Source organism: Salvelinus alpinus, chromosome 12 (assembly GCF_045679555.1).
Source record: "Salvelinus alpinus chromosome 12, SLU_Salpinus.1, whole genome shotgun sequence".
Lineage (NCBI taxonomy): Eukaryota > Metazoa > Chordata > Actinopteri > Salmoniformes > Salmonidae > Salvelinus > Salvelinus alpinus.
In genome coordinates, this window is record NC_092097.1 from 45,069,873 (window position 1) to 45,083,124 (window position 13,252).

Here is a 13,252-nt window from a genome sequence, read left to right on the forward strand (position 1 = left end):
TCTCTCTCATACATATATATTCATAAATCAGATGCACCATCTTTATCATACTATTTTATGCTCCTGTACAAAAATTGTCAAAATAGGCTTGGAGTTCTCTCATTTACAGTGTTTACCTCAACAGTATACAATACATCACTATAATTATGTATTTGACCAAATGGATTCGAACCCAGGGCTCCTGCGCACCATAAGACTATGTTAGCCCGCAGATCTAAAACCTAGGCATTAACTTAGAGAGTTTGTGCAGGTGTTCACATCTCAATTCAATCCCTTATAATATGTCACCTAACTAACGAAAGTGCCTGTCAACTGCAGTTCTCTATCACTCACTATGAGTAGTGTACTTTATAAGTCAGTTGTCAATCACTCACTATGAGTGGTGTACTTTATAAGTCAGTTGTCTATCACTCACTATGAGTAGTGTACTTTATAAGTCAGTTGTCTATCACTCACTATGAGTAGTGTACTTTATAAGTCAGTTGTCTATCACTCACTATGAGTAGTGTACCTTATAAGTCAGTTGTCTATCACTCACTATGAGTAGTGTACTTTATAAGTCAGTTGTCTATCACTCACTATGAGTAGTGTACTTTATACGTCAGTTGTCTATCACTCACTATGAGTAGTGTACTTTATACGTCAGTTGTCTATCACTCACTATGAGTAGTGTACTTTATAAGTCAGTTGTCAATCACTCACTATGAGTGGTGTACTTTATAAGTCAGTTGTCTATCACTCACTATGAGTAGTGTACTTTATAAGTCAGTTGTCTATCACTCACTATGAGTAGTGTACTTTATAAGTCAGTTGTCTATCACTCACTATGAGTAGTGTACCTTATAAGTCAGTTGTCTATCACTCACTATGAGTAGTGTACTTTATAAGTCAGTTGTCTATCACTCACTATGAGTAGTGTACTTTATACGTCAGTTGTCTATCACTCACTATGAGTAGTGTACTTTATAAGTCAGAGGCACCAGTTGGCAAATGTGAACGCAATGAGGAAAACAAATCCAGTCCAAGTCTTGAACTAGTTCTTCTCTATCTTCTTGACGTTATGAGGACAGCATGTCCTGGACCCACTGCCCAATATAGATTTGTTCAAAGAAACAAATAGCACATTCATGGCTTCGCAGAGACACTTGAAGTCAAAATAAGACAAGGAGAAATATCCAGTGACAGTGATATGAAGCAGGACAGCTTGTGTCTGTGGAGGATAGGTGACAAGAGGGATTGAGAAGTCATACAGGGGAAAAATGACTTGTTAGCATTGCTTAAAAACAAAGTTAGAGCGCAGTTCCTAAATACACTACATTTTTTGAAAGCCTATCTCCTGAGTACTGTACAGCCTGATAGAGTATAACTTGATTACTCGGAACTTGAGCGGTGTGTTTAACATCTACTTGACTAAGCTGTCATTGGCTCTGTGTCCCTCCATCACGTGACCTACTTGTTGTGTGTATGTATTGACATGTATGTGTAACTGATAGATGCACACATGCTACATGCTAATGTTTTTAAATGTATGTAAATTGTGGTCTTTTGTCTGTAATGTATTTATTTATATTTTTTTCTCCCCAATTTCGTGGTATCCAATTGGTAGTTACAGTCTTGTACCATTGCTGCAACTCCCGTATGGAGAGGTCAAGGTCGAGAGCCATGCATCCTCAGGAACACAACACAGCCAAGCCGCACTGCTTCCTGACGCAATGCCCATCCAACCCGGAAGCCAGCCGCACCAATGTGTCGGTGGAAACACCGTACACCTGGCAACCGTATCAGCGTGTACTGCGCCGGCCCGCCACAGGAGTCGCTAGTGCGCGATGGGACAAGGACATCCCTGCCAGCCAAACCCTCCCCCGACGATGGGCCAAGTGTGCGCTGCCCCATGGGTCTCCCGGTTGCAAACGGCTGCGACAGGGCCTGGACTCGAACCCAGAATCTCTAGCGGCACAGCCTTAGACCATTGCGCCACTCGGAAGGCCCGTGTCTGTAATGTATTTCTCGTTATACGTCGGACCCCAGTAAGACGGCTAATGGGGATCCTTATAAATCAAATCAAAGTATTTAGTACCTAAAAATACTGTGGGGGTGAAGTATTTATGCTAGACTGGTTCAATTGGTCGTTTTAATTACAAGGCCAGCCTTTCAACCCACCTCATTTAGCTATTCATCTAGATGTATTCAGACTAGACTAGATAGATCATTATACACGTTCACCTGTCCTTGGTGTAGGAGTTGGGCGGATATACTCAGATACAAAAAATATTGCTTGTCTATGTTGTTCTTGATGGGTGCTGTCAGGATTCAAGGACCAGATAGATACTCAAGGGTCCTATTCAAACGGTGTCCTCAGCCCTCTGCTGTACTCCCTGTTCACCCACGACTGCGTGGCTTTGCACGACACTATCTTCATCATCAAGTTTGCTGACAACACCATGGTTGTAGGCCTGATAAACAACAATGACGAGTCAGCCTATAGGGAGGAGGTAAGTGAATTGGTATTATGGTGCCAGGACAACAACCTGCCCCTCAAAGTCAGCAAAACAAAGGAGTTGGATGTTGATTTCAGGAAGCAGAGGAGGGAACACGTCCTGATCCACATCAACGGGACTGCAGTAGAGAGAGTCATGAGTCTTAAGTTCCACGGCGTCCACATGCTGAACAATTACTTTTTTTACAACGATCTCAATATACTTAAAAATGATTATAGCCAAATGAAAACTGTGTAGAAGAGATAATGGACCTATATTTATACAGTTTATTGACTGTGTCCAGCCCACTAATAATCACTGAGATTAAAGCTAGACAGTCAGGAAGTATAGAAAATTCCCAAAACGATGTTGAGGAAATATACCAATATAGCAATATATACCAAAGCAAATACAGCCCCCGAGGCAAAATTAGTTTGACATCCGTGCTGTATTGGCACTCAATGAGGCAAAGGAATATCACATAATTTAATTACACCGGCAGGTTGAGGGAAAGCAGACAGGCAGACTGACGGAATGAAGGACAGAGGGACAGATGGATAGACCGACAGACAGCAGTCTGAATTGTTTTGTTGCTGACAAGAGCAGCCATACCCATGTGGTACATTGCCCGAGGCCTGTTCTTGCCCTTATGTAACGTGGGCAGTGGAACAACAGGTTAAATCTCAGAATCATGCTCTTAAACCTCTTGGAGACGTTTGAGACAATCAAGCACAGTCAACACCACACAGGAATCTGTTTCCCCATGCCTGTCAACTGACCGTTAGTATATCTTGCATCGCCCGCCAGACTAACTATAAGGTTTTTCAGTATAACATGCCAAGTCAGTGTCAGCTATGCCATCACTCCAATGCCCCGGATGCTCTGTTTGGGGGTAAAACTGACTTGTTAGACACTCCAAAGGGCTGCGTGATGGTTTCCCTCCATCCCACAGGCGTTGCCGTGGCCTGTGGTTGTGATTGATGTCACGGGGTGTTTAACGCAATTACCTCGCCAGGCCGCTATACCACAAACACCAGCGTGTCATCTCTAGTGATTAATTATTGTGGCAGGTAGCCACCATTATGTGAGCCGAGCTACAGTCACAATTATTACGGCCTCTCCTTCCTTTATGGCAGGCACTGGAGGCACTTAAGGCCCGAACATTAGGCTTCCTAAGACCTGCGGGATAAATAAATATCTGTAACTGAATCAGTCACTTTCAATTACAGTGTGGAGCAACACTTAGACCGCGAGTAACAACACAATTATCGCATAGACCTTCCGTCTAAATATCGCTGCCGGTCCCAACAATGTAGTTCTGGCCATGAATGTCAGAACAATATTGTGTCTATTGACCCCAGGCAGCTGGTGCTCGCAGCATAAGTCATACCTCACTTCCCCTTACTGGAAGGAAAAGGCTATATGGACACTCCTGATCTGCAAACTAATATTTAATTTCACAATTGGTTAAAATTAGGTTAGGGTTAGGTTTAAGGGTTAAAGTTAGGGTTAGGTTTAAGGGTTAAAGTTAGGGTTAGGTTTAAGGGTTAAGGTTAGGGATAACGAGTTTTGTTAAGGTTAAGGTAAGGATCTGTTTTAGATTTTTGTTAGTCGTTTTGCAGGAGTGCCCTTATAGCCTCTACCTTACTGGAATGATATGGTTAACACTCAACTTACTCCTGAAATAGGCTGCAGCCTGGAATTTCTAAGAGGGGAAATACACTATATATACAAAAAATGTGGACACCCCTTCCAATTAGTGGATTCGGCTATTTCAGCCAAACCCGTTTCTGACAGGTGTGTAAAATCGAACACACAGCCATGCAATCTCCATAGACAAACATTGGCAGTAGAATGGCTTTACTTAAGAGCTCAGTGACTTTCAACGTGGCACCTTTCCAACAAGTCAGTTCATCAAATTTGTGCCCTGCTAGAGCTGCCCCGGTCAACTATAGGTGCTGGTATTGTGAAGTGGAAACGTCTAGGAGCAACAACGGCTCAGCCACTAAGTGGTAGGCACACAAGCTCACAGAACTGTACCACCGAATGCTAAAGCGCGTAGACCGTAAAAATTACCAGCTTTGACGTGCCCACGTCAAGGTATCTGTGCATACCAGCCTAGTTCTACTTCTTAACAGTCTGCTTGTAGAAGCCTTCAAATGACCCAGAACAGCAGGATAGGCATTTGGGCATGCTCACCTATAAGGAAGTGCGAGATTATACTCTTTAGGCACATTTGGTGTCAGAAGTGGGAACCACTGTGACTTGATGATAATATTTCTTCAAAGAGAAAAGTGCTCCCCTTAGGTTCATCTAAAATACACAGCCGACCCACTTAACACATCCTCCTGCTTCCAATGAGAAGGCTTAAAATAATCACATAGAACGAACGCAAGGTCAAGCAGGGGATGCCGGAGGAAAGAAGAGTAGAGAATGAACCAGAAGGTACAGTGCAGTGTGGATGTGTTTTCCTTGGCACAATAGGGATCCTGATTATCCAAACACACCATTACAATCTGCTCTACTTCTTCCCCAGAACAACAGGCTGAAGCAGACATCTGGACTGCTCCTCGAGTGCTAGCGCTAATGCTAACGTCTGCCTGAGCATTACTGCAACAAGGTTGTTTGAATGAGACGCAGGGGCAATGTCAATGCGCAGGTGTTCTTCAAGAACAACATGCTATTACAGCACCCTGGCCATTGATCTAATCACTTAATTTGCCTATGCCATTCCCCTAAACTGAGGGGGAAACATGAACAAGAGTGTGCAGAGATTTTTGAATGCTCCATATTTTGGATTGGCATGACTCGTTTTGGGCATTAATCGGGGGGAATGTATGCAGTCTGTTGTGGATGAGAAACACTTTGGGGTTTACTGCGACATGAATCCACTGTGAATAGAGGCTGAACTAAAAGAAGCTGAACTTTACTGTCTGAAAGGAGATCACATCCCAAATAGTACCCTATCCCCTATATAGTCCACTGCTTTTGACCAGAGCCCTATGGGAATAGGGAGCCATTCGGGACAGGCTCTATTTTCATCAGCAGAGTAACTAAAGAAGACAGCTGGAGGGAAGGCTATTTATTTAGCTCACTTTGCCTCAGGCATTCACTTGGAGTTGATGATTATCACACCAGGGTAAAGGCTCTGTGAGGTTTCATCTTTTTCCATTACTACTCTGGTTATTATTTGGATTTGATTTGTACAGTTGTTGCTATGAATATTGTACATGTATTCTTTTGGTGTGTTTTATCTGGAAAGACAAATGCATAACACTGTTATTAGAAGTTTAGTGTTATTTCTGATTATATTACATGTAGCCATATGCTAGCTAATGCTTATCGGCTAGCTAAGGTATATTTTGAATGGTGTGTGAATGATGTGTGCATGGTGTGTGAATGGCATCTGTGTACTTTATGTCTAGCGTACTTTCTGAGGGCACATGTGCTTTCCTAGAAACAGGGGAATGTGTGTTATCAGATCAGGTATTTCCAGGAAAGATGGAAACGAGAAAAAAATCTGATGGAAACTTTCAAATAATACAGACCATGTAATGGGTCTAAGAGTAAGGTATATGATTGTGGTGATTCCTGCTCAACTCAACTGTTTGACAAGAGTGTGTGTTTGGATTGGATGACCTTGGATTCATGTTAGGCTTACAGTAATCCTCAACCTGACAGTTGTTCTCCAGTAGCTACTGCCGGGAGACGCCAAGGATTAAGATTAAAATGGCAAACAGTTTCAGCAAAGTGTAGAGTAGGAGTGCTGATCTGATGTAGGATCAGTTTTAGATCCTTTGTAGATAATAATGAATACGATTACATGGACAGGGGGGACCTGATCCTAGATCAGCACTCTTTGTGAATGCAGGCCCAGGGCTCCATGTTCCAGAACGTTCTAGTCTATCCATCTTGGGACACAGTATAACATATGTCATCATTTTGGCTCTGGCATATCATCTCCTGTCTGTCCCCATGTGTGAAGAGAACTGACACCGTAGTTACTTCAGTGTATGATAGAGCTGGTGATTTGGTGCCAGCTTGAAGACATCACTGAGGTAGCTACAAGATGATTCACATGGTTGTTGCCATACACTGCTGGTCCACAAATATGGTGTTGTGTGTCAGAATATTCATTTCCTGAATTCAATATAGTTAACTACACCCCATTGAACAAGTGAAAACATACATATTGGGGCTCCCGAGTGGCGCAGCGGTCTAAGGCACTGTATCTCAGTGCTGGAGGTGTCACTACAGACACCATGGTTCAAATCCAGGCTGTATCACAAATGGCCTTGATTGGGAGTCCCATAGAGCGGCGCACAATTGGCCCAGCGTCGTCCGGGTTTGGCCGGTGTAGGTCGTAATTGTGAATAAGAATTTGTTCTTAACTGACTTGTCTAGTTAAATAAAAAAATATATAAAATTTCCGTATGTTATCAGCCTAAGTGGATATGAGATATCATTGAGAGGTAGCCACAACAAGCATTTCACTTAATCATCTCAAATAAAAGACAAATAACAGCACTAACCAACACAGCATTTACCACATAGTTTGGTTGAGTATGCACTGTAGTAGCTACTCTGTTGCTGCAGTACACAGACTGTCTGAATCAGTGATTGCCCCAGATCCCTTGAGTTACAGCTGTGCCACTCTCCCACGGGCTGTTTCAGGATGGGGACTGCGACACAGTCTGCAGCAGTATTATCACCATTTGCATGTCGGTCAACTCCAGGGGCTGTCCCTGTCCCTACACTGGTGTGGTGGGGAATTCTGACAACAATATATACCCCAAAACAGACTCTTGATCCTGCTGATCGCCTTACAAAACATGACTGGCGTTGTGAAGTGAGAAAATGTAATATTTTGTATAATAACTGCAATGTGACTCATCTTTTGTAAGAGATGTCTCTGTGACACATGCTCCTGAATGCTCGCACAGCCACCCACCCACCTGCACGCAGGCACGCATGCAAGCAAGAACACACGCACGCACACTTCTAAAAGAAGCACCATTTTCGCCGCAACCTCCTCTTAGCAAGGTAGTATAGCAAAGATACAGATGGAGAGAGAGAAGGAGAGACAGGAAAGTGAAAAGATACAGAAAAACAGAGTGAGTGAGAGAGACGCAAGTGAGACAGACCAACTAAGTAATCACCATCTTTCCTTCAGGCAGAGGCTGAGAAACAAGGCAACAAGTGAAGGAGAGAGAAACCATTCAAATCCCTCCCTGCTTCACCCAGAGGCACTCCTAACATGCATCATCACTCTTGTGATAGGAGCATGTTGAGAAAGCAGACATTATCCTTTACAGAAGGAAAACAACAAGGGCCAACCAATAGGGCCAAGCGAAAGGGACAAATAGGGGCAAGTCATATGAACACACAGGCCAAATCAACGGACACCACACACACTTGAAACAAAAGTTCCCCTGCTAATTCCTACTTCATGTGAAGTGAGGGTATGTTCTAAATAGGAAGCACTTCTTCTCATCTCATTCGCCATCTCCTCCTCCCTGACAGGCATTAACATGACAAAGTACCACAACCCTCAGTCAAGTCAACATCCCCCGGGGTGAACACTGCCTGCCCTCCAGGACATCTACAACACCCAGTGTCACAGAAAAGCCAAGAAGATCATCAAAGACCTCAGCCACCAATGCCCCCCTTACTGTACCATCAAGAAGGTAGAGACAGTACAGGTGCATCCAAGCTGGGACTGAGAGACTGATAAACAGCTTCTATCTCCAGGCCATCAGACCGTTTAACATTCACCACTAGCCAGCCTCCGCCCAGTACCCTGCCCTGAACTTTAGTCACTGTCACTAGCCGGCTACCACCCAGTACTCTACCCTGCACCTTAGAGACTGCTGCCCTATGTACATAGAATAATTGAACGCTGGTCACTTTAATGATGTTTACATACTGTTTTATCCACTTTATACAGCGCCTTCAGAAAGTATTCATACCCCTTGACTTATTCCACTTATTTGTTGTATTACATTTGTTGTGTTACAATTCCAAATGTATTAAATAAAAAATCTCTCACCCATCTACACACAATTAAGTTCTTGTCTCTTATCATCATTGAATCTCTGCTAGCTAGTTACATGTCAATGATTTGTTTAGCATAGCAATGTTGAATGAATATAATTATTAGAATTAACAACTGGGTCAAAACATGAGAAAATAACTAATGACCAGCCCACTTGGGTAGCAACTTCAGAATGCAAAAACAAATGTACACAGGCCTAAGAACAGCCCTTAGTTATCCGGGGATGATAATCCCCGGGTTCGAGGGCTTTATTGTTTAAACACTGCATATTTATATTCTGGACTCTGACATTGCTCGTTTGGATATTTCTTAATTTCTTTCTTTTTACTTAATGGATTACGTTTGTATTGTTTTTTTGTGTGCTAGATATTACTGCACTGTAGGAGCTAGAAACACAAGCATTTCACTGCACCTGCGATAACATCTGCAAATCTGTGTATGCAACCAATAAACTTTCATTTGATTTAGATTTTATTTGAACCGGCGCCACAGACGGAGGAGGACTGGGAAACAGGTATTTTCAGCTACATACTGTCCCTCAAACGCGGCGGCGAAGGAGGCTCTCTCCAGCGGCGGTAGGGGGAGTTGGGAGGTTTATGGTATCTGGAAGAGAGAAAATAGTCCCTCATCTCCTCCCTCTTGGTTGGATTTAGAATGCATGGCGGACTATGTTAACTGCATAATGTTTAATAGTTTAAAGTCAGCGATTCGTCAAAAGCTGCCACCGTCGGACGTCCTGCTCGTTCTACCCAGGGGGGATTGCAACAGCCGCCCGCTTTATGAATGATGATCAAACCAACTGGAGGAGAGCAAAGGGATGAGACGGCATATTCCTGACCTTGATGTAGTCTGATAGATAGGCCTAGCTCGATAGGCCTAGATTTACTGGTGTTTACACCACGTGGATTCATCCAAAGCTGAAATCCTGATTTATCCCAAGGCTGAAATCCGGATTTACTATACATGCATTTAATCCTGAGATACTGTATGTGCATTTCATCCTGAGATACTGCATGTGCATTTAATCCTGAGATACTGCATGTGCATTTCATCCTGAGATACTGTATGTGCATTTAATCCTGAGATACCATATGTGCATTTTATCCTGAGATACTGTATGTGCATTTTATCCTGAGATACCGTATGTGCATTTAATCCTGAGATACTGTATGTGCATTTTATCCTGAGATACTGTATGTGAATTTAATCCTGAGATACAGTATCTCAGGATGAAATGCACATACAGTATGTGAATTTAGTCCTGAGATACTGTATGTGCATTTAATCCTGAGATACCGTATGTGCATTTAATCCTGAGATACTGTATGTGCATTTAATCCTGAGATACTGTAAGTGCATTTAATCCTGAGATACTGTATGTGCATTTAATCCTGAGATGCTGTATGTGCATTTAATCCTGAGATACTGTATGTGCATTTTATCCTGAGATACTGTATGTGCATTTTATCCTGAGATACCGTATGTGCATTTTATCCTGAGATACCGTATGTGCATTTCATCCTGAGATACTGTATGTGCATTTTATCCTGAGATACCGTATGTGCATTTAATCCTGAGATACTGTATGTGCATTTCATCCTGAGATACTGTATGTGAATTTAGTCCTGAGATACTGTATGTGCATTTCATCCTGAGATACTGTATGTGCATTTAATCCTGAGATACTGTGTGTGCATTTAATCCTGCGATACTGTATGTGCATTTTATCCTGAGATACTGCATGTGAATTTAATCCTGAGATACTGTATGTGCATTTAATGTGAATTTAACCTTGTGCTCAATGGCCTATACAGTATGCAGAGTGAGTTTAAAAGTGTTCCATCCTTTTGAGTATACATTTAGCATGTGAATGGGTCAGAAACCACCTCATTGGTTTGAATGAGAAATAACGGTTTGAGTAGCAGATACACATTCAAATCTCAACTCAATTCCTACATAAAACAGTCATATCAACAATTTAGAGCGTTACAAATGCTCCTTGTCTGCTTTGACACAGTGACAGTCTCATGCCAACTCTGACATGCAGGGGGAGATGGGTTAACTGGCATTGTCCACCAAGGCTTTTTGTGTCACATTAAAGGGGCTAAAAACATTTTGATCTGTCATCCATAACTACAGACACTATCACGACATTTCAGAGAAATCTATGGAGGGAAACATAATGTGTGTGAAAGCATAAGCCTGTGCATGTGGCAACAGTGGACCCTCAGACATGCCACTCAGTCCTTTTAGACTCAGACTTCCAACTTTATTTGTGACCCTTTTAAACACACCGTCTCTCTCTCTCTCTCTCTCTCTCTCTCTCTCTCTCTCTCTCTCTCTCTCTCTCTCTCTCTCTCTCTCTCTCTCTCTCTCCTTTTTCTCCTCGCTCTCCTCTCTCTCTTTCTTTCTCTGTTTCAATGTCTCTCTCTCTCTCTCGCTCTCTCTTTCCCTACCTCCCTCCCTCTCTCCCTGCCCAGCATTTCAAAGAGCTTTAAAGATGCCCGAAGGCTTAGCCACTTTAACATTATTACACTAGCCTGTCTCACTCAAACCAATCCAAAGCCAATGAAAAGCTTATGTCTTTGTCTTTTCTGGGAAGAGTATATGTTCCTCTGTGAAATCCTGCCTACGTCCCAAAATGGCATCCTGTTGCCTATATAGTGCACTAGTTTTTACCATGGGCCCTGGTCAAATGCAGTGCCGTAAACAGGGAAAAGGGTGCCATTTGGGACTAAGCCTGGAGGCTTCAATAGTCCGCAGTCACATTCCATGTCATGCTATGGAACCATGGCCTCTCAACGCATTTGAAATCATTATCTAACCACCCGTGTATCATTGGTAAGTGTTGTATGCTTTGTTACACACAATGTAATTATGCAGAAACATTATTATAATACACCGTGCAGAAGAAAAGTTCAAAATCAAACCGTACTCCATATAATGAGGAGTTTTAAGGTATTTTTTGTGCTGTTTTGCGTGATAAACATGGTGCTCATAGCCTATAGATAGAGCACAAGAGGAAATAAAAAACTCACACAGCCCAGGTGTTCCCCCATGAGCTGAATACACCAAACACACTCAAGAATATAGACTGAAAACCCCCACCAGATTTCCCCTCTCTCTCTCTCTCTCTCTCTCTCTCTCTCCAAATGAATGATGGAATATGTACAATACAGAGGGCCTCCTCCACAGTGAAAAGGTCAGTACACTCCATTTGATTTGGATGTGCACTTGATGGACATTGTGGGTTTTGCTATGCGGGTTGACTGGCCTTGTTGTTGTATAGACAGTGATTGTCTCATAGGCTCAGAGCGTCATGGAGCCTTTGATGCATGATGTACAGAGAAGAGAGGTCTCCTTTTGGACATCTCTGACATGATGTGATGTGGCCACGTCACCTGACACTGGCTGACACAACGAGGTAAAGGTCAGAGGGAAGAGTGCTGTGTGTGTGTGTGTGTGTGTGTGTGTGTGTGTGTGTGTGTGTGTGTGTGTGTGTGTGTGTGTGTGTGTGTGTGTGTGTGTGTGTTTGTTTGTCATAGGTCTGATTACCTCAATATGCAGGTGTAACTTTGCGAGTGTCACTGTACATAGTTGTATGTGCTTGTGTGTGTGTGTATACGTGTGTGTGTGTGTATTCAAAGACAGAACATCTCAGGGACTTGATTTTGCAACACACAGCCCAAACCACAGACCACCGGTGTGATGCCTAGGGCTGTAGCGGTCATGACATTTTATAAGCCGGTAACTGTCATGCAAATAACTGACGGTAATTGACCATTAATTAACATAAACCCGTTTAATATCTCCAGGCTTCCACGCATAGCCTACAAGCCACTGATGCAGACCTTTGGAACATCTACATTTAAAGAAGTCAAATAAATCTATTTAATATAGCCTACACATCACAATAAATCCATTATTTATTTTAGGCAGGTCTAAAGAAACATTATGATATGAAGAAAGTGTAGCCTATTTCAGAAGAACAGAATAGCGTATTCTGAGTCGTCCTTATGTTAGTCCCTGATCTGGCTATGTCATATGGCTGTGGGCTACACACGCTCATTTAGCAGACAAGATTGGCTTATAATTCCCGTAGAATCATCTTATAGTAAGAAGAATACAGTTGAACATAGCTGAATAAAATAGAAAGGACATGCGGCTATTCTGTGTTGAGCGGTTAACAAAGCAACAGACACTCACAGTCTCACATTCATCCATGTTCCAAAGTGTTTGGTTACTTCTCTGTATCGTTCCAAGGTTACGTTTAAGCATTAACTCTGAATTCTTAAGGTTAGGCATTAACGCCAAATGGTTAAGGTAAGGGTTAAGGTTTGGGATAGGCTTATAACAACAATAGAACAAAATCTTTCTATAGCTGGATTTGAACATGCAACCTGTGGAACCAGACGCTTACGCCCTATCAAAACCAAAGCCTATTGAGATAACATTCGCAACCCAGAGGGCAGTATAAAAACAGCTTCTCACTGTTGCCCCTAGTGGCCGGTTTCCATGTCAAAGTGATCATATGAAACAGGTCCTCCTGTATGCCTAATTTAGTATTATTTATGTAACTTTAGTTGTGATACACATCTTAGGCTAGGCTAATACATTCTCAGGCTGCATGATGTGAAAAGCATGAAAGGCATGAAGATCGCTCTGTTTCTTGCGCAGGCTACACACACTTCATCAGTCTCTCAGTCAGAATTTGACAAGA

General features: G+C 42.6%; 2 protein-coding genes across 2 annotated transcripts in view; one reads left to right on the plus strand and one right to left on the minus strand.

The window, feature by feature from the left end:
* Positions 1-8,540, plus strand: part of LOC139536220 (GTPase IMAP family member 7-like) — a 58,744-nt gene extending 50,204 nt beyond the window's left edge. Inside the window, exon 3 of the transcript XR_011667275.1 lies at positions 8,001-8,540. The gene's annotated coding sequence lies outside the window, so the exon portion shown is untranslated. The remainder of the gene's footprint in view (positions 1-8,000) is intronic.
* LOC139536218 (disks large-associated protein 4-like) overlaps positions 1-13,252 on the minus strand; it is a 238,615-nt gene that overhangs the window by 142,746 nt on the left and 82,617 nt on the right. The gene's annotated exons all lie outside the window — the stretch shown is intronic.